General features: G+C 43.9%; 1 protein-coding gene across 12 annotated transcripts in view; it reads left to right on the forward strand.

Moving 5' to 3' along the window:
• Foxp1 (forkhead box P1) overlaps positions 1-21,431 on the forward strand; it is a 597,317-nt gene that overhangs the window by 236,783 nt on the left and 339,103 nt on the right. The window lies entirely within an intron of this gene.

Here is a 21,431-nt window from a genome sequence, read left to right on the forward strand (position 1 = left end):
CCTTTCGGAGGAGTGCTATCCACCTTGTTTTGTGAGACAGGGTCTCTCTTCTTGCAATAGAGGCTCACCTATTGGACCAAGTTGGCTGCTGGCCAAGGAGTTCCAGCCATCTACCCGTCCCAACTTCCCTAGTGCCAGGTTTATATGCATACATGTGTGTCCCCAGCTTCACTGTCTTATGTGGGCACTGGGGATTAAACTTGGGTTCTCAGCTTTCACACCAAGTACTTACCGACTGGAACATCTATTTCTCCTGACCCCCAATTGTTTCCCCTAAAAGGACTTTTAGTGCCCCTGCTTTTTATATAACACGTGTTGGTAGCTCTTACTTGATGTGTGTGGCCGACTAGTCTCTGGTCTTTCCAAAGTCGTTTATTCCATTTAGAAATAATTTGCCACCTTACCTTATTGTGGTAACAGTGCCTTTTATCTTTCCTGTTAACACACCTGCCTGGAGTTGCTACAGAGTCAGCTCTTCCAGTGCGTTCTCTGTGAGCTCAGTGGTAGCACAGGGGTGAGGAGAGGTTTGTCTGAGGATGGGCAGCAGGGGAGGGAGAGCTGCCTGGGGGTCCTGTATCTAATTGGTTGTGTCCCTTAAATGCTGTATCTACCCCTTTGACAGAGATTCTGCTGCTGTCTTGTGCTGGGGCTGTATCCCCTCCCGATGTCTAATCGATGGTGACTGGTAATTGAAAGGATTAGTTACCGGTTCTTCCACGGTGAGAAAGGGCTCATTAACCTTTGCTCAGCACAGCCACCTCGTCCTCGGGATGCAAGTGTCAAGGTACCGTGAAGCAGCTTCTTGAAATCATGGCTGCTGGACTACTTGGAGTTCTGGCTATATAAGGGCCTAGAAGATTCCACAAACTCATTGGTCATCTGGAAGATGCATGTACTGCCATTACTTCCAAGAACAGTCAGCATCCATATATCTAGCATCTAGCAGGTATAGCTAGATAATGCATTTTATAGGCATGGAATTTAAAGTACTTTAATAAAGTAAGCTTCAAAAATGTTAGGTCCACACACAAGCCACCCACAAGACAGTCATAAGGCAGTCTGGTCCCAAGCTTTCTGTGGAAAAGGTGACTTGTGTCTACTGAATATGTTCAACATGATTGTTACAAGAAAATAGTTATATTTTAAAGTTTCCTTAAAGAGATGGCTCAGTGGTTAAGAGCACTGACTGCTCTTCCGAAGGTCCTGAGTTCAAATCCCAGCAACCACATGGTGGCTCACAACCATCTGTAATGAGATCTGACGTCCTCTTCTGGTGCGTCTGAAGACAGCTACAGTGTGCTTAAATATAATAATAAACAAATCTTTTAAAAAGTAAAAAAAAAAATTTAAAGTTTCCTTAACTTTTAATGTACATTACATTGGGTATTTGTGGCCACTCTGTTAGAGATTCCTCTCTCTCTCTCTCTCTCTCTCTCTCTCTCTCTCTCTCTCTCTCTCTCTTTCTCTGTGTGTGTATACATACATACATTTGTATGTAGTTATTTTAAGATGGGCATCACTGAACCCCACATTTAAGTTAGGAAGTCAATCTTCTTCAGCACCTTAGAATGTTTTAAATATGTCTCCCTGTTGTTTTCCTCTGGCATGATTAAGTCCAGTAGTTCTCCTGGACCCTGTTTGATTATTGGCCATTTTGTGTGCTTGAGGCTCCAGTTCATCTTTCAATAGATAGTTTCAAGCATAGTAGAATCATGGGGGAAGAGAGACACTCAACTGAGAAATTACCCGCCCCCCCCCCCCCCGCCCCTGCCAGCTTGCCTGTGGACAAGCTGGAGTAGCATTTTCTTAATTAGTGTGACATGGAATAGCCCAGCCCATTGTGAGTGGTACCACCCCTGGGCTGGTGGCCCTGGGTAAGTAAGAAGGCAGTCCAGGCAAGTCACGTGGATCAACCAGAAAGCTTCACTCCTCTGTGGGCTCCGCTTCAGTTCCTGCTCTGATGGTCACAGTATTTTAATCATAGAAATAGAAATATTAGTGAAGACATTGTCAGTTTTTTTTTTTTTTTTTTTTTTTTTTTTTTTTTTTTTTGCTTTCTAGTTCTTTTGTGTTTTCTCTTCCTCCCTAATGGACTCATGATTTATATCCTTTCTTCTTTCTCCCCCTCCCCCAAGATTCATTGTCTAAATTACACTCAGTGTTTTAAGGCAGGATTTTTACCATGGAGCTCAGGCTGGCCATGGCCTAGGAGGCTTCCTGCCTCCTGTTGTTGAATGCTGGGAGAGTGGTCATGAGCCACTCGGCTTGCTAGATTCGTTCTTCACCCCCATCTCTCAGTTCACCTACGTCTGACATAGTGCTCCTCTAGGTCTTAGGTCCTACCCTGGAAGCCGCCGTAGTGGTCAGTAGACATAACTATGTATCTTCGCTGTCTCAGCCTGAGCTCTGGCAAAAGGTAGTGCTTTAAGAAGCATTCTGAGAAGAGCAATAGGCCTTGCTGCTTTTCATCTTAAAGTCCCTCCGTGCTCTCCCAGTGTCTTGTATTGGACATGTGCTGTGAGGGGAAAGTGGCCAGCCTCTGATGGGAGAGCAGTTAGGTTTCTAACAGCACAGGGTTCTTCATGGTCACGGGAGAAATCTAGACTGTGAGCATCCTTCCGTTGGCGAGATCCTGGCCGGCCCTGCTCTCATGCCACACTGCCCTTCAGCTCACTGCTCTGCAGCACCGCTCTGCTCATCAATAGAAAATACCTCTGGGGGTTTCTGCTGCTAGTGAATAAACTTTCTAGTGTACTTTTAAAAAGTTGTGTGTTCATGAAAATGTGGGGTGGTACATAAGAGTGCACATGCATAGGGAGGCCAGGAGGGAGCCTTGAGTATCCTACTTTGTCACTTAAGACAGGATCTATTACTGAACCTGGAATTAGATTGGGGCGGGGACAGACCCTGCTGTCTTCCCCAACAACAGTGAGTGACAGGGCACGGGAGGACTCACCTGGCTTATCACATGGGCTCTGGGAATTTGAACTCAGATCTTCTTAGTTGTGTTCATAGTGTTCTTACCCACTGAGCCCTCTCCCCAGCCCCTCCAGTCTAGTTTGATTTGATAGTGTGACAGATACTTTCATGGCCTAGTGCCACATCCAAGAAGATAAGGGTATTATCAGTCTTTTGACATTACTCTGCAGGTGTAATAAAAATCCAGACATGTTCCTCTGATTTTTAAGTGTGATCATGATAATTAGACAAAAGCCAATTTATATTAGAGGTACTTTGATATTGCTAGAAGAGGTGCCATCTTTAAATATGTTCCATGCATGCATACATGCTTGGATATGATAGGAGGGAGTGAATGTCGTGAGTCATTTGCTCAGCTCAGTCTGTGTCCTCTGCTGGGACTGTTCGATTGCCTGATCTGTGCAGATAAGCATTGTAATCAGTTCGCTGCAGTTGTACCTGGTTCCTTGACAGAGCGAGTGGGTATGGCCAGGCAGGAGCCTGCTTCAGGTTCACTCCCTTGCTCCCTCTTTGGAGTGGCTTCTGTCTGATCTGGCTATGTTTACATTGGCCATCCATGTCTGCCTCCAGTCTGTGCATCATAGGCAGGCCTGAAGGCATCCTTACTCCTCTGTGCTAGGGATGCTCTTTACCAGTGCTTTCATTCACCGTTTATTGCATTGTGTTCTCCACCTTTGTGCGACACAGTTGGATGTGGGTTGAGACATTGGATGCTGGAATGGAAAGAAGAATGTTTCTCTTAAGCTGGGCCACTTCCCACCTTGCTGGGTTTTCCCATCTTTTGAATGGGAATAAGAAGGTTACAACACTGGCCCTGACATACTTTCACATTGATTTTTTTGTTTTTGTCTTCTATTACTCTCATTGTAGTTCAGTGCCTTTCCCCTGTCTCCCCTTTTCTGTTGTGTTTTATACAGTGGACTCCTCTATATCACACATCATCTCTCCTGCTTTTACACCCGTTGTTTCCTTTCATCCCTGCGGCTGTTGTTGGGGTCTAGGCATTTGCTGAAAGGTTATTTACCCTGTTAAAGCATCCAGCCAGTGAGCATGGGGAAGAGTCTTTCTCTTGGTGGGTATCTTAGAGTAGGACGTTTTTACAACACTTGCACAGAAAAGCTCAAACCCTGTGCTTGAGTAGTCAGTCTCAGGCTTTGCCTTCCTCCCCTCCTACTTTTGCAAACACCCTTCCCTCCTGGAGACACCTCTGAGCTGCAGGGTACACGGTGAGGACAAGGATGCCTGCCTCAGCCCTATCGTGAAGTCACAGCAGCAGGAGCCAAGCTAGGTGGCTCCTGGGAGGGTTTTCTGCCATCTACCACTTAATTAAGTGGTTAACTTAAGATTTTCTACCCTGACAGTATACACACGAGTGATCTGTGTTCAGTTGGAAACCAGCCTTCTGGTCTTGCATCTTGATCTTTCCTCACACTTGAGGTACGCTGTCTGATCTTGTCTCTCTGGGCTGCTCAACCGCAAAGAGCCTCAGTGCAGAGGAGACTCGGGATGAGGACACCCCCAGATAGCACATGAACTGTGTTTTGGTCAATAAGGTAGATTCAAGGCACTTTCAGTTTACAATGGGTTTGACTTAGGATGGCGTTACTGCACAGTGAAGTTACTCCTGGACTGATATTTTTAACCAGACTTGTTTTGGGCTATATTTGTCCGTCAGAGTTTCTCTGAGTCTACTCACAGGACAGTTCCTTTGAGTTTGGTCTCCTGATTAGTAGCAGAATCTCCACTTTGTACCAAAGACCTTGTCTTATGATGGTCTAGTAGCAGAAGATAGCATTTCACTGTGCTTTTGAAAGTGAAGGAATTGTATATTTCATGGGCTTTTGGCCCCTTCTTTCTGCTAATGCCTGCCCAACTGTTTACTTGATGGTGGAGAGAGGGAGGGAGGGGGGGGAGAGAGAGAGAGAGAGAGAGAGAGAGAGAGAGAGAGAGAGAGAGAGAGAGAGAGAGAGAGAGAGAGAGAGAGAGAAGGGAAAGTTGTTTTTCTGTTTGAAGGGAAGAGCGATCTTGACTATACCAAATACCTCCTTCTCTCATTTGAATGCCGTGAGGCTGTGCAGTAGGACAGCTCTCTCACCAGCTGTGAGAGTGCACCTGATATCTGGTACACAAAGAATTCATTTATCAGGTGCTCTCCGAACCCAGACTCCTCAGATGTTTCCTCCAGAGTAATGTCTCCTCTAGGTGACTTCCTTCGAGGCACACAGTAAGAAGGCAGCTCTGGGCACTCACTGCACTGGCTCTTCTGCACCAGTGGGCTCGTGTCGAGCCCAGTGGTCAGGCTGCTGGCGGAACAAAAGGGGACTCCTTCCTATTTTATACACTTGTCATGCTTTAAAGGCTTAAAAACCACAAAGTGTGATGTACGTCAGGGCATGGTGTAAACCGATGGCCTTGGACCTGTTGAACTAGTACTGCATGACATTTGATGGCACTCTATTTAGTTTCCAGCTTTTTAACTCTGCAGATAGCTCGTGTACAATTCTTCTGCATTCGAATTCATTCTGCACCAAGTGGGGCAGCCCCAGTTCATCTTTCCCAAAGGCAGCAGTGGCCTGAAGCTGGGCAGTGGCTGCATCCTTGGTTGCTGCCTGGTCTGGAATTTGCCATTCTTATCTGGACTGTTTCCATCATTGCTATGACCATGTGCCCGTGAGCTGTGGCACTGGCAAGCCTTTATGTGTTTAAAGCTAAATTGTATGTTGAATGTGACCCATGGCATTGTTTAAGACAAAAGGAAGTAAAACATGAAAAATTTGAAATCTGTATGTAATTTCTGAAATTATATATATTTCTTACATGCATAAACAATACTTGGATATTACTTTATTTTCCTATGAGAGAAATAAAAGTGATGAAAATTAAATTCTCTTGTGAGTTTGTGTGTGTGTATAGGCACATCATGTGCAAATATATGTTTGCATATAAATGCCAAAACACAACCTCTGATGCCTTTCACCTAAGGGACTATTAGCTTAAGTTTTTTGAGACAGGGTCTTTCATTGTCTTGGATATTAGGGATGGCTAGCTGACAAATAAACCCCAAGATCTGCCTTTCTCCATCTCCCTAGCATTTGCATGAGAAGTTCCGTCATCATGCCTGCCTGGCCTTTTCGTTTTTGTTGTTTTTTTTTTCAAGATGTGTTTTATTTTGAATTATATGTATGTGTGTATCTGTTTATGGGTGTGTGCTTATGACTTCGGTGCCTGTGGAGGCCAGAAAGGGGACCTGGGTGCCCAGGAGCACAAGGCACTTGCAGGTACGAGCCATCTGTGATGGGTTGATGAGATGAACCCCATAGTTCAAGGCAGTGGATGGAGCCTTTGGTTCCCAGTTAAGGAGGTGTGGTGTGGCCAGAGGAGAGGTGTCAGTGGGAGATTTTGAGGTCTCAAAGCCTCCTGCTGTCCCCAGGGCACTTCCCTTCTTCCTATTGTGGTTTAAGCTCTGAGCTCTCAGCTTGCTGCTCTAGCCACCATGCCTTCCCACAGCTTCTCCACTTCCTTACTGGGATGAACTCCTAGCCCACCAGAGCCATAGCCTAAATAAACTTTTTCTTCTCTAAGTTGCCTTGGTCATAGTGTCTTATCACAGAAAACTAACCAGGAGACTGCCCAGTCTGAGTCTGGCAATCCAATTCTGTTTTCTTACTGCTGTTAAGAGGTTGAAACTCAGGGAGTATGGTGATCCCTTTAGGTAGTGCAGCTAGTACCAGATTCTGTAGCCCAGCCCTGTGTCTGCTGACAGGGCCAGCTAGAGAAGTCAGTCAGACAGAGTATGGACTCTGGGAGTGGAACAGAACTTCCAAGTCGATGTCATGGCTGCTGTCCTCATAGGTTGAAGCTTTAAGGACAATACTTTATCTGACAGTTCTGCAAATACTTCCTGAAAACTGTCCCGTGTCTTCCTCTTGGGTCCTGCCTTCTCCAATCAAAGTCCAGCCAAACCCAGGTAGAACATCTTTAATTGCGAAGCATGAAACCCCAAATGGTTCGAGATTAGAAATGTTTTCAGTGCTCACCAGAAACCGCAAGGAGACTGTACTACACCTGACCTGAGGTGACAGGTCCCAAGTCGAGCTTCCTAAAAATACTGTATTCAGTTTCCTTCTGACTGGGTGTAAGTGACTGACACTTGAATTTCTCTTTTTTATCTTTGGGTACCAGCCTACAGATAACTGATTATATATGTTTAAACATCCTAAATTAAAAATAAAATTCAATCACGTTAATCAAAGTGCCTCTCTTGGTGCAGCTCAGGCCCCGCCTTTTTCAGCTTCATGGACCTTTCTTTCTAGCAGATGCTTTGAGGGAAGCAGTGGGAGACACCTCTAAAACTCACCTGGTTGTATCTGTCCCTCTAAATTCCAGTTTTTCCAGATCTGAGTTAACACTGTCATAGACTAGCAGTAGATTATACTTCACCTTTTCTTTTTTTACTGTGTGGGTATGTGCACACCATGCCATGAGTGTAGGGGTCAGAGGACGAGTCAGTTCTCTTCTTCCTCTGTGGGGATTAAACGCCTTTTTTTTTTTAAAGAGAGACTTTCACCTGACCTGAGCTCTTTCTCCAGCCTCATGATCTGCTTTTCCTTGCTGCTTATATTCTCATGTCCCACATCACACTTGCTTTGTCTTAGAAATATCTACCGATTGCTGCCTTTGCTTGGTATTGTCTTCCTTTTATGTGTAACGGACTGGAGGTGCCATGACCTCTTGGTGGCACCTCTGCTGTAGGTGCCTCCTGCACATCTTCATTATAACTTTACCTCAGTCCTTTTTATTTGTCATCTGTATTGGTTCTCAACCCCAACTGTACCCTGTCCCTTTGGAGATTTTGAAACTTACTGAGCTCTGGGCCTCGTGCCCAGAAACAGATTTAATTCAGTCAGTGTAAGGGCTGTGTCGTCAGCATTTTTTCTAAGCTCTATGGTAGAGTTCTCATGTCTCTCTCCAGAGTCGACAGCCTCTGCTCAACATTGTCAGCATGGTTAGCCCTCGGTTGAACACATCCAAGAGTCACCCTACTACTTTCTTTTGTCCCTGTTTCCTGAGTCAAGTCCAGACCCCTGGTTAAACTTTGGCTGTTTTATAATTGGATCCTAACTGGTCCCAGATTTGCCTCTGTCCTCTGCTTTTACATATATTGACGGTTAGCTCCTTTCTTCTGGTAGTTGATCCCCACAACTTAGAACACTCCCTTGCATGTGTTTGACCCTCCCTGGATTCCCCTTGCCACATTGCAAACATCGGTTTAGGAATGGATATAGTGGCTCCTACCTGTGTTTCGAGCAATGCCTACACTGAAGCTGGATTCTATGTTTGAAATCTTGATAGTGTGAGATTTTATTGTAAAAGAAAAAAAGTTAATCTCTCTTATTACATACTTCCTCATTATAATACATATAAATCCTGCAAGTGTAAAACATACTGTCACGTGAGACCATCATATGAATCTTCTCATTCCGCCACTGATGTGACAAAGACGTCAGCATTCCCAGAGATGAAGCGAGGATCAACATCTCAGGAAATAAGATTGGAGTTCGTCCGCCAGTTGCCTTTAATTGAGCTGACAACAGCACCTTTCTTCTGGTGTGTTTGGTTCTGATCTCCGTGTAGAACCCACATGGTCATTGCAGAGGTTGGCTTGTACAGTTTGGTAACTTAAGAGATGTAGTGGTTTGAGTCTAGGACTGCCTCTGACTGACAGCAGCATTCTTGGTTCAGCAGCATGGCCAGAAGCACTAAAGATTAGCGGATCCTGGTGAGGTCCTTCACAGCTCTTTCCTCCCACAGCTTTGGAGACTGTCTGTCAAGTGAAGTTTAAGTGGCTGGAGGAGGGCTCATGATGGTGTTATTAAAGCTGAAGTTACACAGACCAGAGAACAGAAGGAATGGCATTACAGCTCATCTAGACCTTAATGCAAAGCTGTCATATAACCGGAAAGTGGGGAGGGTTCCAGAGTTTAAATTAGGGTGCTGTTAGTAGAGGGAGGGTAATTACATTTTTGGTGCATAGCGAATTTCAATTGGTATTTATAAAAAGTCGATTAGATTAAATTCTTATAGCTTCCTCGCTCATTCTATTTCCTCAGTACGGTGTTAGGAACAATAAGGTGATTTTACTTCAAGGCAGTGTAGGGAGTTCTGTTCAAATTCTATCTCAGTCATTCACATAAATATCAGCCAGGACCCATTTCTTCTACCTTCAGATGCATGAACAAATACTATGCGGACATGATCTGCTTGACTGCACTCTGTTGAACATTTGAGGGGAAGAGCCCAAGGATGGAGAGAGTTCATTTTATCCAGGAACCAAAGATAGAAAATTGGTGTTAATTTTGTTTACTAGAATTCTTTAGAGCTATTCATTATGGTCTGTGAAGCATCTTCTATAAACTAGGCATGCCGGATATGAGGAGACACACCACTGATGATGTGAATTGGAATCATTCCCGCACACATGAACACGGCAGTATTGAACAGCCAAAGGGACACTGATTTAACACCTTGCTATGGAGGGCTTCTGGGAGGGAGGGGCATTTACAGCAGGGTTACATGGGGGCAGGCAGGCTTATCTAGTCAAAGGAGGCACAGCCTGTGATGATAGACTGGACCTATGTGGAGCCTGGAGATGAGAGCTTGCAGGGTGTACATGAGTATCTACTGGTGATGGAATGAAACTTAAGAGAGTCATAAAGAGGCTCTGCTAACAGGACTATCTTCCAAGTGCCTTGGGACATTTCAGCTATCTTCTTTCATTTATGAAACTATGAACTATTTAAGGCAATATGGTACATGCACTCAACATTATGCATTATAATGTTGTAGGCCAGAGAGGTACCAGCCAATTGATTGAAAGATCACAGTGTGGTGGACACTAGGTCCCTGATGACAGAGGTACCCTAAAGATTATGAAGCAGAGATCTGGTTGATATAAATCAGCTACCTGTTTTGTGTGGGCCACTATCTCTAAGAACATGGCTCCACTCGGCAACATTTGGCATGCAGTCTTCATAATGACCACCACACAGGGTGCTGGTACTAGTCAACATAATGAGAAGCCTGGCATAATGGAGAGGACGGATCTACAGAGTACTTTAGAGTCCCTTCCTCAAAGACATTGAAATGTTAGACTAGTCCCAAAAAAAGCGAATGGAGCTGATGCCGTCGAACATGTGAAGTCAGAGGACCTGCAGTGGTTGGCTGCCTTCATTGGGTTCACTGAGGGAAAGTCTGTGGAAGAAAGAGAATGTAAAATGGGGGTTGCTGAAGAAGGTGAGAGATGATGGTGAAGCCCTGTCATGGGAGACCATTGGAGATGGCGACTTTTTATCAACTCTGCTGAGTAGAGTGCATCAACGTGACCCAAAGGGTCTGACAGCTGGGCAACAGGGATTGGCGGCGCACTGAGCACTGAATGCTTACGGGAAATGAATAGGCTGAGTTAGGGAACAGAGGCAACTAGCTCTTTCCAGAAATTCCTAAAAGTGGGGTTAGGAGGTTGGACCATTTAGTAAAAGTACTTTCTAGGAAAGCATGACCCCCCCCACCCAACCACCAAGGACTCACTTTATTAACAAAACCAACAAAAGCTTACCACCAACACAAAAGGCTTATGGGTACCATCTGTCTGTAATCCCTGTGTCAGAGAGCCAGAGATAGCAGGACTCCTGGCTTTACTGACCAGCCAGCCTAGGTCTTCATTCAGTGAGAGACCTGCTCCCAAATGTCAGGTGGAGATCTATTGAGCAAGACCTCCAGTTGTGCCCTGCTCGCTCTCCATACAGAGTACACATATACGTGCATGCACACATTACCTGGGTAGGTATACATGGCCATACTGACAGAGATCTTTCCAAAAGGTGAGAGAAGGTGCTGTGGATTGAGAGAATTATTTTATTCCAGAGCTGGGCAACCATTACAGAGTTACCTCAAACTCTCTTTCTTAAACCTTACTTAAAAATTGTTTAATAGTACAACTTTATGAGCTTTTCAAACTAACTTTCAGTTTGCAACAAGGTAGGGCTGTTTAAGAGGTAAGCATGGAATCTTCTAGAAACAGGTCAGTAGAAACAATAGAGATTACACCCAACAAATCCTTCGTTCTTCATTCGTTTGTTTTGCTTTGTTTTTTTCTTGATAGGGTTTTTCTCTGTCCTGGAACTCAGTGTTCCGCCTGCCTCTGCCTCCCAAGTGCTGTGATTAAAGGTGTGCTCTGCTTCCCTCGCCTGCGCACTAGCAACAGCAGCATCAGCTCTGACTTGTGCTTCTCAGGCCTTTGGGCAGTAGAAGTGAGTCAACATTGCTGTAGAAACCCTGAGGTGGTTATGGGTGTAAACCATTTAGTGGTTGTGTCAAAGTGCATATCCTGACAAAGATGCCTACCAGAATGTGAAAGGGAAAACAAGTCAGAGTACCCAGGCTGTGCAGTAGCCTTCTAGAAAGTTCCACCCTGGCTACCTTGCCAGCTTCCCTAGGGAATATAGTCATTTGGAAGTACTTCTACCCTCTTCTCTTTGGGGTGTCTGTAACTCTACCCTTTTTATGACCATCCTCCTCATCCCTAGATTTGTGTGCATGCCTTCCTAATGGAGCGCCTCTCTGCCCCCAGGAACCATGTTAATTTACGGTGTATTTTGGTCTTCCACGGAGTGAGTGATGGGGAGCGGACACCGGTTCTCTTTGTTTTGCTCTTTCTTGCTCTGAAGAGCTTTTTACTACTGAGTCCTTGACATCTCCCACCTTACTGTATCTTCCCGTTATCTTTAGCTGGGCCCATTTCGTCCATTAGCTGTATTCTAATCACCTCTCTGGACGGTCAGATTTACAAGCAGCACATGAGAGAGAAAACACAAAAAGCCAGCCAGCCTCTCCTGACATTCGACAGCAGCCTCCCTCTAAATACTGGCAAAGTTTATTTGCTTTCTGTGAGGGTATGCTAAGTGATTTTGCAGTTTGAGTGCTGCGGCCTTCTAGCACTTAGGCTTGCATTTATTAAATAAATTTGTTCTCTAACTCAAGTGTTAAGTGTGCATGATGAAACCTCAAAGCCGATTTCGGTGATTGCAATGTGCAAATATTTTTTAAATTATGTAATTAAATAGGACTTGGCCTTCGAGGTCCACCGAAGTAATTTATTAATTGAATCTGATTTAATTGTATGTTATTTTCATTTATTCAAGGGAAGAGCCTGCCTCTCTTACTGAGATAGGGGCCTCTTGTGTGCCTTGCCACCGGAAGGAGCCCAGAGATCCCCTCCAAGAAGTCTTTAGCACCCTGTAAAATATTAACCGAGAAGAGAGGACTCGCTTCCCTCCAGTCCCTGAAGTTGTGTTTGGGCGTCTGAGTCTTGGTGCTTTTAAAAGGGAAAAGGAAAGAAAATAAAATCTCATGAGGTAGACTTATTGTGATTCTCAGTGTTTATCATTAGGTTATTTTTAAAGTGAGTCACTCTTTTTCTTTTAACTTGTGCCTGTTCTCAGGGTTACTTGCTTGAAAAGAAAAGCTCCTTTAATTCAATGTTTGCACCATCTCGCCGCGACCAAAGCCACGCTGTAGCTGTTTCCTTAAAATGTCGTTTTAAAGGTATTGTGGTTTCGGAGCAGCAGTTGTGAATGAAAAGTATGTAAACTTAGCTGTTCTTGCTCATATCATTTTTTATACTCTCATGTCAGACCAGAAGGCTGCTTTAGATTTACTTTTCATTGTGTATTAGGTCTAGATTTTTTTTTTCTTCTTTGGAAACATATGGTCTTTGGGATGTATTATATTCGGTGCTTAAGAAAATAACAATGGAATACCAAAATAGCTTCTTAGTTGAGTATTATATTTGGAGGAAGATTAATTAAAAAAAAACCTAACTCTTACGAAGGAGAATTTTGGGGGGCGGGGATTCACATCTGTGTTTAAGAAATAAAATAATTCATCCATGCTATATCCAGTCATGTGAAAGGCAGTAGCTTTGAGAGGCCCAAATTCTTTCCCCAGAAGGAAAATATTTTTTGTTGCTATTAAATATAGTTTATATTGGTACTTTGGAACTTTTTTTTTCCAAGTGGGGCCATTTACTTAAACTCTTAGTTCATATTTCTTATATAGAAACGTCTTTGTCTTGGGATCTGCCTTTGCGAATTCTCATTTAATATGTGGCTGTGGCTATTTATCCACACCACGTGGTACCGCACACCTGATCAAGTGACAGTATGACGTCATGGCAGCCAGCAGAATGTGCGAGTGACTTTTGATTCATGGTGGCCTAGAAGTCCCTTGAGGTTGACAGAGGCAGCCATAGTGGGGACTGTCCCCCTCTGTGCATTCCAGTACTTAGAATGGCTAGGTGCTACTGAGCACATAGAAGACATATGATTGAGAAATACTCATTTTTAAAGCTGTTCCTGAAAGCAGAGTAGAACATTTGAGCTGTTAGAGTTTCCGTGGCAAATGGTAAGTACACACATTGTTCATATTTCTCAATGCCCAGGACTTTGCTCAGAGAATTGCTTTACAGTGTCACAGTTCTTCTTGACTTCTCAGAACAAAATCGCACACAGCTAAGCATCATTTCTGTCACCCACAAGGAGCCTGGGTGGAGGTGGGCCTTCTCCTCCCACCTGGGTCTCTTGCTGGGTCTCAGAGCAGAACCCAGTCTCTTTCCTCCCAGTGGGATCTTGTGCTCCACTCTGTTGCCTCCTCGTGAAGGGGTGGGTCAGAGCTCCTCCTCTGCCTCACAACAGTGGTGACTCTGAAGAGTTTGCTTGCGAACAGAGTGAGAACACATGCAGGCTGCCTGGAGAGTGGAAGTGAGCATCTCCGAAGACAGTTGCCTTGCTTGCACAGGCCTGACATAGTCTCTGTCACACGTGAGACCCCCCTCCCTTCATGCTCTGCTCTCTGGTTGAAAGGGCCGTATTCCTACATGCCCTACTTCCTCAGCCATTTCCAGGGACTCGTGAGCCTATTCTTGGTGCTAGAGTTCCTATAATCTACACAGAGGCTGTGGCCAGACGAAGTGGTTTGCCTCCACCCTCAGGGGCACCTTTGAACCCTACAGTGCTTTCTGTTCTTCTCTGTGAGACTGACCCCTCCCCATCTGAGCTTAATTATATTTAAATGGCTGAGACATAATTTTGCAGAAAAAAATCTAGTTTTGTTACAGAAGAATTAGGGCATTTTCTGACTTTATCCCAAACCATGCCTTCAGATATCTGTCTGTCTGTCTTTCTGTCTTATCTATCTATCTATCTATCTATCTATCTATCTATCTATCTATCTATCCTTTGTTACCAGCAAAACTTGGTGATGGGATTTCTGGTTAAGTGCATCTTCATTTTCCTATTTTGAGGTGGGGTTGTGTGCCTCTTCTCTTGCCCCTGTCCGTACAAGGAACACTATCAACACTACTATAAACATCACCACCACCATCACCATCACCATCACCACCACCACCACCACCACCACCACCACCACCATCACCGTCATCGTCATCATCATCATCATCATTATCATCATCATATCTGTCACTGATAAAGCTTCCTGGTATGACTTAGGAGAGAATTCTGTGGTAAGGCACAAGGTTGAATGGTGTGCAGAGAGCCTTAGCAGTTGAATGAGAGGCTGGTTTATATAAAAAGGCTTGTTTCTGTGTGGAAAATATGAGCCTCTCCCCAACCCCGACCCTGCTTTTTACGTGGACCAGGTGTGGATTAGTGCGCTGAACCTTTCACCCTGCCACAGTCCTGCTTGTAATTCTTCTGAGGCACAGTTCAGCCAAGTCAAAGAAACGTGTTATTAAAGGTGAGCTGAAAGGCATTTAAAAAATAAACAAACTGTTTAAGATCCTAAATCAGCAACAGAATCTATGCACACAGTCTTGAAACATATAAGAAAATGTGTTTCAGTACCTTCGAGTTCCAGACCAGATCCCTCTCCTGCCTCCTTTGAAGCATTCCCCTAAGTCATTTTGGGTCATTTTGGGGACAAGCAGACTCTGTAGCCTTCCCTCTTAGATCCTTTCTTACTAATGAATTGCCTCCACTGAGGTGGGAGAAACCCAAATAATGGTCTCTGACTCTTTGGCTAATGTTGGGAAGTAAAAATGAGAGCTCTGACTTCTGTCAGCCCTTGGTGTGTGAGCACTGCTGCTCCACTTCGTAGCCTGAAGTACAGTCGGCAACCAGAAGTCACTAACCACTGTGGAAATAGAGGACAGGCAATTTGAAATTAAATTAACTTTGATCAGTGACTGGTCTTTTACCGATAACTTTCTGAAGTGCTGGGCCCTTTGTTGTAGTTAATACATTCATTTCTCAAAAGCATATGGTGGACTGTAATTATAGCCCATTTTATAGACAGGCACACTGAGAGATAGAGACCTCAAACACCAAGGAAATGAAGCAGCTAAACCGAGGTTAGCTCTTGGGCATGGGAACCAGAGCTGGAAAGGCCTAAACAATTCCCGCTTCCTCTATCCTGGGCACTATGATTTCCTATAGTATTTGGTTTACTTCAGGCAGTCCAAAGAGGAGTTAGGAAGCCCAGACATTGGCCCTGTGCATGTCCAGCCTTTGCTTCTTGTAGTCCGGGGTTTTCTCTAGCTTTCATACGTCATAGTCATTGTTTAATCTGCTTTCTGCCCCAACAGTGATGTAGCCCAGTGTGTTCTTCTCCCATGATTATTTTAAGCTTTCTGTGTGGTTGTGAAACTGTAGAAGGGAACTCTCAGAGGCTGAGTTTCAAACATGGAAGAGCAGGGCTATCTCTGAAGTAGCTTCTTTGCAACCCCCTTCACCTGCCTATTTCAGCCATTCTTATAGGCACTGTTACTTTAATACTGGACAAACAGAATCCTATGTGGAAGGGTGTGCCAGGCATATATCCTCTTTGACCAGATTCCTGGGACATTTGGAAAAACTGTATGGTCACTGAGGTGGCAATTTCTTTAATGTCTTTGCTAACCTAGCATTTTGAAAATGTCAGCGCCTTTCTAGTTAAGGAGCAACGAGAGTGTGCTCCAGCCTGATACTCCTGGTTGAGGCTTGCATTTCTAAGTGTTCTCATGGGAGATGGTAGTGAACTCTGACCTTTGGGCCAGAGTTCAGAGTAGACAGGGGTTGAGATCTGCAGGTGTCAGGGGAACCAGGAAGAGAGGCATGGGAAAGGAAGTGGGATGCAGAAGTGCCAGGAATAGTTGCCTCATCATTTGGCATTTCTCTGGTGATCAAGTACCCGGGTTATACTTTCAGGCTGATCATAGGCATTTGGGGTACATTTCCACCAAGTTTCACAGTTTAAGGACCATTAAAGGGAAAACATATAGTACTTAGAGTTCATTATTTTGGGGAAAGGAGACTTAGGAGTCTTTCTGTCCATGCAGCACATGGCTTTATTCATGAGTGTAAACAGTCTCATGAGACTTAGCTCTGAAGTCACTTCTGTTCTCTGTGTACACTGAGCTGTTCGTCAGTGGGTAGGCAGAGAGGCAGAGAGGAGGTGGAATGAGGTAGAGGGATGCTCTTATGCAGCTCATGACCTGGTTAACATTGTTTTCCAATGGACCCATCCAACTGGTAGCTGTGGCTCACCCCTGGGATACAAAAAGAAAATCAAATAATACCCCTACATTCATGCAGTTTGTATACTGACATTTTACCCCCAAACCAAATCCACAGTTAAGGTCAATTCTCTTGCTCTTTCTGTTCACTATACTTTACCTAAAAACCAAAGCGAATCCATTTCACTGCAGATGGGAGCCACAAAGAGCCAGATGTGCACCCTGGAGCTCCTTGCCAGGCTCCAGCTGTGTTAGCCTGTGTCTGGTAGGCAGCCATGAGCTGTGTCTGCCAACTATGGCCCAGACACTGGTGCAGGCTTAAACAATTAGTTGATATGCCTCATCCGGTGGCTGGGTTTGATGTGTGTGTCCTTCAGATGACCAGTGCCATGCAGGCTGGGGCCCTCTGTGGGTAGAAACACCCAGAACAGAACCTAACATGACTCTGTTGAGAACCTAATTACTGACAATCCTTACCCTTGGCTCAGTTTCTTGATTCCAGCTGCCCAGGTAGGAAAGCCAGGAGCAAAGAGGGGCTGGGCCGTGAAGCCTATTTTATTATCTTACTTTCTTATTACCCCTGTGGTGAAAGACATTTTATTATGTTGATTTTATCCAAATAGAAGTGTTCATCTAACGTCTTAATTTCCACCTTTGGAAGCATCTGGATACCCTCAGCACATCTGGAATTTCACCTGTCCATACTTTCTGCCATACAAACAGAAATATCTATAAATGTAATGTGCCAGCATACCTGTTTGAGAACTTTTTAAAAAAATAAACCATAGGGTACTCTGTTTAATGACCAGGCAGGTTTTTGTCTACACACAGGAGAAGCTTGGATTTCGGTGCTCCGCTCTCTAGCAAGCTCTTGACTACATAGTAGTTGCTCGTAGTGTTCTTAACTGTGTCAAATATGAATTCCCAACGAGAGGGGTGATTTGAGTTAGGGTAGCCATGTCCATTACTAATTGGAGGGGAGCAGCCCACAGTTTTGTGCTAGAAAAGGAAAGGCTTTGAATATTATAAGTTCAGCAACGTTTCCCCACATGCTTATAGCTGAAGTCGGTTTCTAGCAGAAAGCATAAGATGGCAGGAGTAAAGTTTCTGAAGGGTGGCTTTCTTGAAACTGAACCCCTAGATTCACATGAAAATGGCATTATCACAGTGAAGTTCTCAGCAGTTTTCCCAAGAAGTCCCACTACTAGTAGTGACTGTAACAACGAAGTCACTGAAGTGAGGGGAATTCAGAATATATATATATATATATATATATATATATATATATATATATATAAAATAAATAAAACCAACTTTAACTCCTGGTTGCCTTGTGTAAATTTTCTGTGCAGGAAACATAAGTAAAGCCATTTGGTTTGTGGCATGGGTGTGGGCGGGCTCAGGGGGTGGGGATAAAGTTGAGGCATTGATATAGTATGGGGAGAGCCAGATGGCTGCATTACACATCTTTTGTGTTCTTGTTTGCTTCTTGAAGCAGTTGCAGAATTTCGCCCTTGGCAATATTTTCTTCCTCATGCCTGTGTGCTCTGCTTCGAATTTACTTTTGTCAGGGCGCTTTGAAGGAAAAGCTTTGCTGGGGGGATAATTTTTTTTCTAAACTTATATTATGAACTTATGAAGTCAACAGTGTGCTCATAACAGTATTTTTTTTTTAAACGTTAAGTGTGTTGGTAAATAGTGGCAGAATCAGTTTTTCTTTTTTTTTTTTTTAACATGGTGACTTCAATCATATTTTATGGGAGAGAGGTCTGCGATGTGTGCATGCGGAATTGATGATGCATGGATGGAAGGAAGTATCTAAGGAAAAGGATCGGAGATGTGCTCTGTTTGAGGAGAAGCAGACTTTCCCCGTAGCTGGCTGCGTGTTCTCAGGTTGTAGTTTCCTCGGGGTTCTGTGACAAACCAGACTTGGTGGTGTCCAACTTAGTTGCGATTCGGTTAATACAGGTTGATGAGTTTTGCCCAAGTGTGTGGTTGGCATTGATTAGAAAATTTATATCTCCTTATATCTATATAGAAATTTATATTTGTTTTATACTAAAAGCAAAGTATCTTTTGCAGTCATAGGTGGGAAAGGGTGTTTAAGATGCTGTCATTACTTACAAAGGATGAGATTTTTATCACAGAAGGCTTTTAATAAGAAATAACTCCAGGCCCATTTCCCCCCCCCCCCCCACTTCCACTCCCCCCCCCTGTCCCCATCATGGTGGAATGGTTCTGGATAATTAACATCCTTTACACATCTCTTCCCATGGATGGATGATGGTTTCTTCTCTCATGGGCGCACAGATTTCTAGTTTGAGTGGGAACCTAGAGTCCCTGACTGTCAAAAGGGAAACCCACGGTCCTGTCCTTATTGAATTCCCTGTTAGTCCCAAGTCCTAGGCCACCCCTTTCCTTAATGAAGCCGTTGTAGGCATCTTATCCCATTGGTTCTGGAAATGTTGCTGTAAGTCTTATCTTACCACGTTAAGAGGATAAACGGCAGACTTAGAAGGTCCCCATCTGGACTGTGGAGTTCTTTCCCTGTGAGATGTTTTGCCTTTTGAGATAGCTCTCGCATTTCTTCATCTGTTCAGCCCAGAGACGTGCGTATGAAAAGTCAGTGACTCCAGATCCATCTGCTGTTATTATTTCCCGCTGATAATTGGCTTGAACAATGAAAAGCCTGTGTGTGTCTGGAGCCTTTGAAACTGTACACTTGTTTTCTGGAGCTCTAGCTGCCGTGCCCCATTCCCCCTCCCCCTTCTTTCTCTCTAGGTTACAGCAAGTGGAGCTGGGGTGGGGATGACATCTTTGACTCTGTACACCAGTACATGTCACTCAGCCTGCAGAGCTTGCATACGGATTTCTGTCCCAATCCCTGTCTGTGCCATTGGCTCCTGTTGTCTGAGAGCCTTCCAGCAATCAGCTCAGGCTGGGCTCCTATGCAGGGATCTCTTACCTGGGTTGTCGTCTTTATTTCACTGTCCTCGTTAAAATATTAATTTAGAGTACAGTATCTAATACCTATGGAATCAGATGCTACCTATAATTGTACAATATATTCAGTGTCATCCAGGTTCACGCAGTGCAGCTCATTAATACTGGATTCCGCTACCCACTCTTCCATTAGCTTGCTCAGTGCATGGTGGACGAGCCAGCAACTATAACGACCTGCTCAAGCTGCCAAAATAGTCGCTAGAAACAATGCTGGGGTGGGCAGGGCTTCGTCAGAGTGATAGATGGATTAGATTCTTTTTTTTTTTTTTTTTTTTTTTTTTTAAAGATTTATTTATTTATTATATGTAAGTACACTGTAGCTGTCTTCAGACACTCCAAAAGAGGGCGCCAGATCTCATTACGGATGGTTGTGAGCCACCATGTGGTTGCTGGGATTTGAACTCTGGACCTTCAGAAGAGCAGTCGGGTGCTCTTACCCACTGAGCCATCTCACCAGCCCTGGATTAGATTCTTGTTCTCTGTCTTACTTGCATCAACTGTGGGGGTGAGTGACTGTGGAAGGTCACTTCAAGGGGAAATAGTGAGCAGGGCAGAAGTCTGTCCTTTCTCCAGGACCCATGTCTTTGTTCTTTGGGGTACAGGGAGACATTTTTATTTTATTTTATTTTATTTTATTTTATTTTATTTTCTGTAGCTGCCATTGCCTATGATTAAAGTAGGCTTTTGCTTTTCATACTTTTTTCTTTTAATTTCTTTTAAGGGTGGAGCTTTAGTTTTGCAGCAGATGATGTTCCAACCCCATCTGTCTGGGATCAGTGCTTTCTTCTGAGGCTGGGAGGATTCCATACTCTCCTCTCTTTAGTACAAAATATAATATAGATAGGTGCTGTGACACTGAATTGCCCCCCCCCCCCCAGTTCTTTTGGCTTAGAATCGAGTAATCTAACATAGTCTTTCTTATGTGTCATTTGAAATTGGGTAATACTGTAAAAGTCATTAAAAAGTAATTGGCGGCTGGCAAGATGTCTCGGAGGGTGAAGGTGTCTTCCACCAAGCTTGATGGCGTGAGTTCGACTCCAGCCACAAAAGAACCAAACCTTACAAGTTCTTAGGTTTTTCTCTGACCTCCAGTGTCTGTGCAGGCATGCCTCCATAAATAAATGTTTAAAAAAAAAAAAAGTATGGCCCTTCTTTGTTAAACGGTGGAATTAAAATTCTACATTTAATTTGTAATTTGAAAACTGAAAAAAAAAAAAAAAACAGAAAAAAAGCAATAATTAGGTTACTAAGACCAACAAGATGCTGGACCTGGAGGGGAGGAGGCCATGAGTCCTTAGTCTGAGCCAAAACCAGAAGAACATTTCTAGCCTTCATATGTTTCCCCCTCTTGCTTCATTCCTGGGTTCTACAGACAAATTACATTGAGGTATGACATATTTTACTGCAGAAATGGAGAAAATTGTTGACTGTAATTACATTGTTTAATTGAAGTGATAAGTGGCTGAGGCCACTCACTTAAAAGCATCCTTCCTAATATCTGGATAATGTTTTTAAATGAGCGGTCATGCATTGGTGACATCTGGAAAGCAGGCATTTGGGATGCATTTTTGGAAAGCTCCCATTATTTTCCTTAAATGATTAGTGAGCTAGAGGATACTGTTAAGTGATATTCTGTACACGAGTGTTTATTTGTATTCTCTTTTAGATATGCATAAGTATCATATGTGGGACTATATGCCGTGATATGTGCATGTATATGCCTCTTATTTATGTGTTTTTTGCAAACATATACAAAATTTGCCTTGAGGGCTGTATAATGTAACCTTAGACTGGGTCTAAACCCTGAGCTTCTTTAAAAGCCTCCTTGATTATGGGAGATTGAAATACAGCCTGCAGCAGAACTCCATGGAAGTGCTACATG

This window comes from Mus caroli, unplaced genomic scaffold (assembly GCF_978045245.1).
Source record: "Mus caroli unplaced genomic scaffold, Mus_caroli_1 scaffold_7, whole genome shotgun sequence".
Classification (NCBI taxonomy): domain Eukaryota; kingdom Metazoa; phylum Chordata; class Mammalia; order Rodentia; family Muridae; genus Mus; species Mus caroli.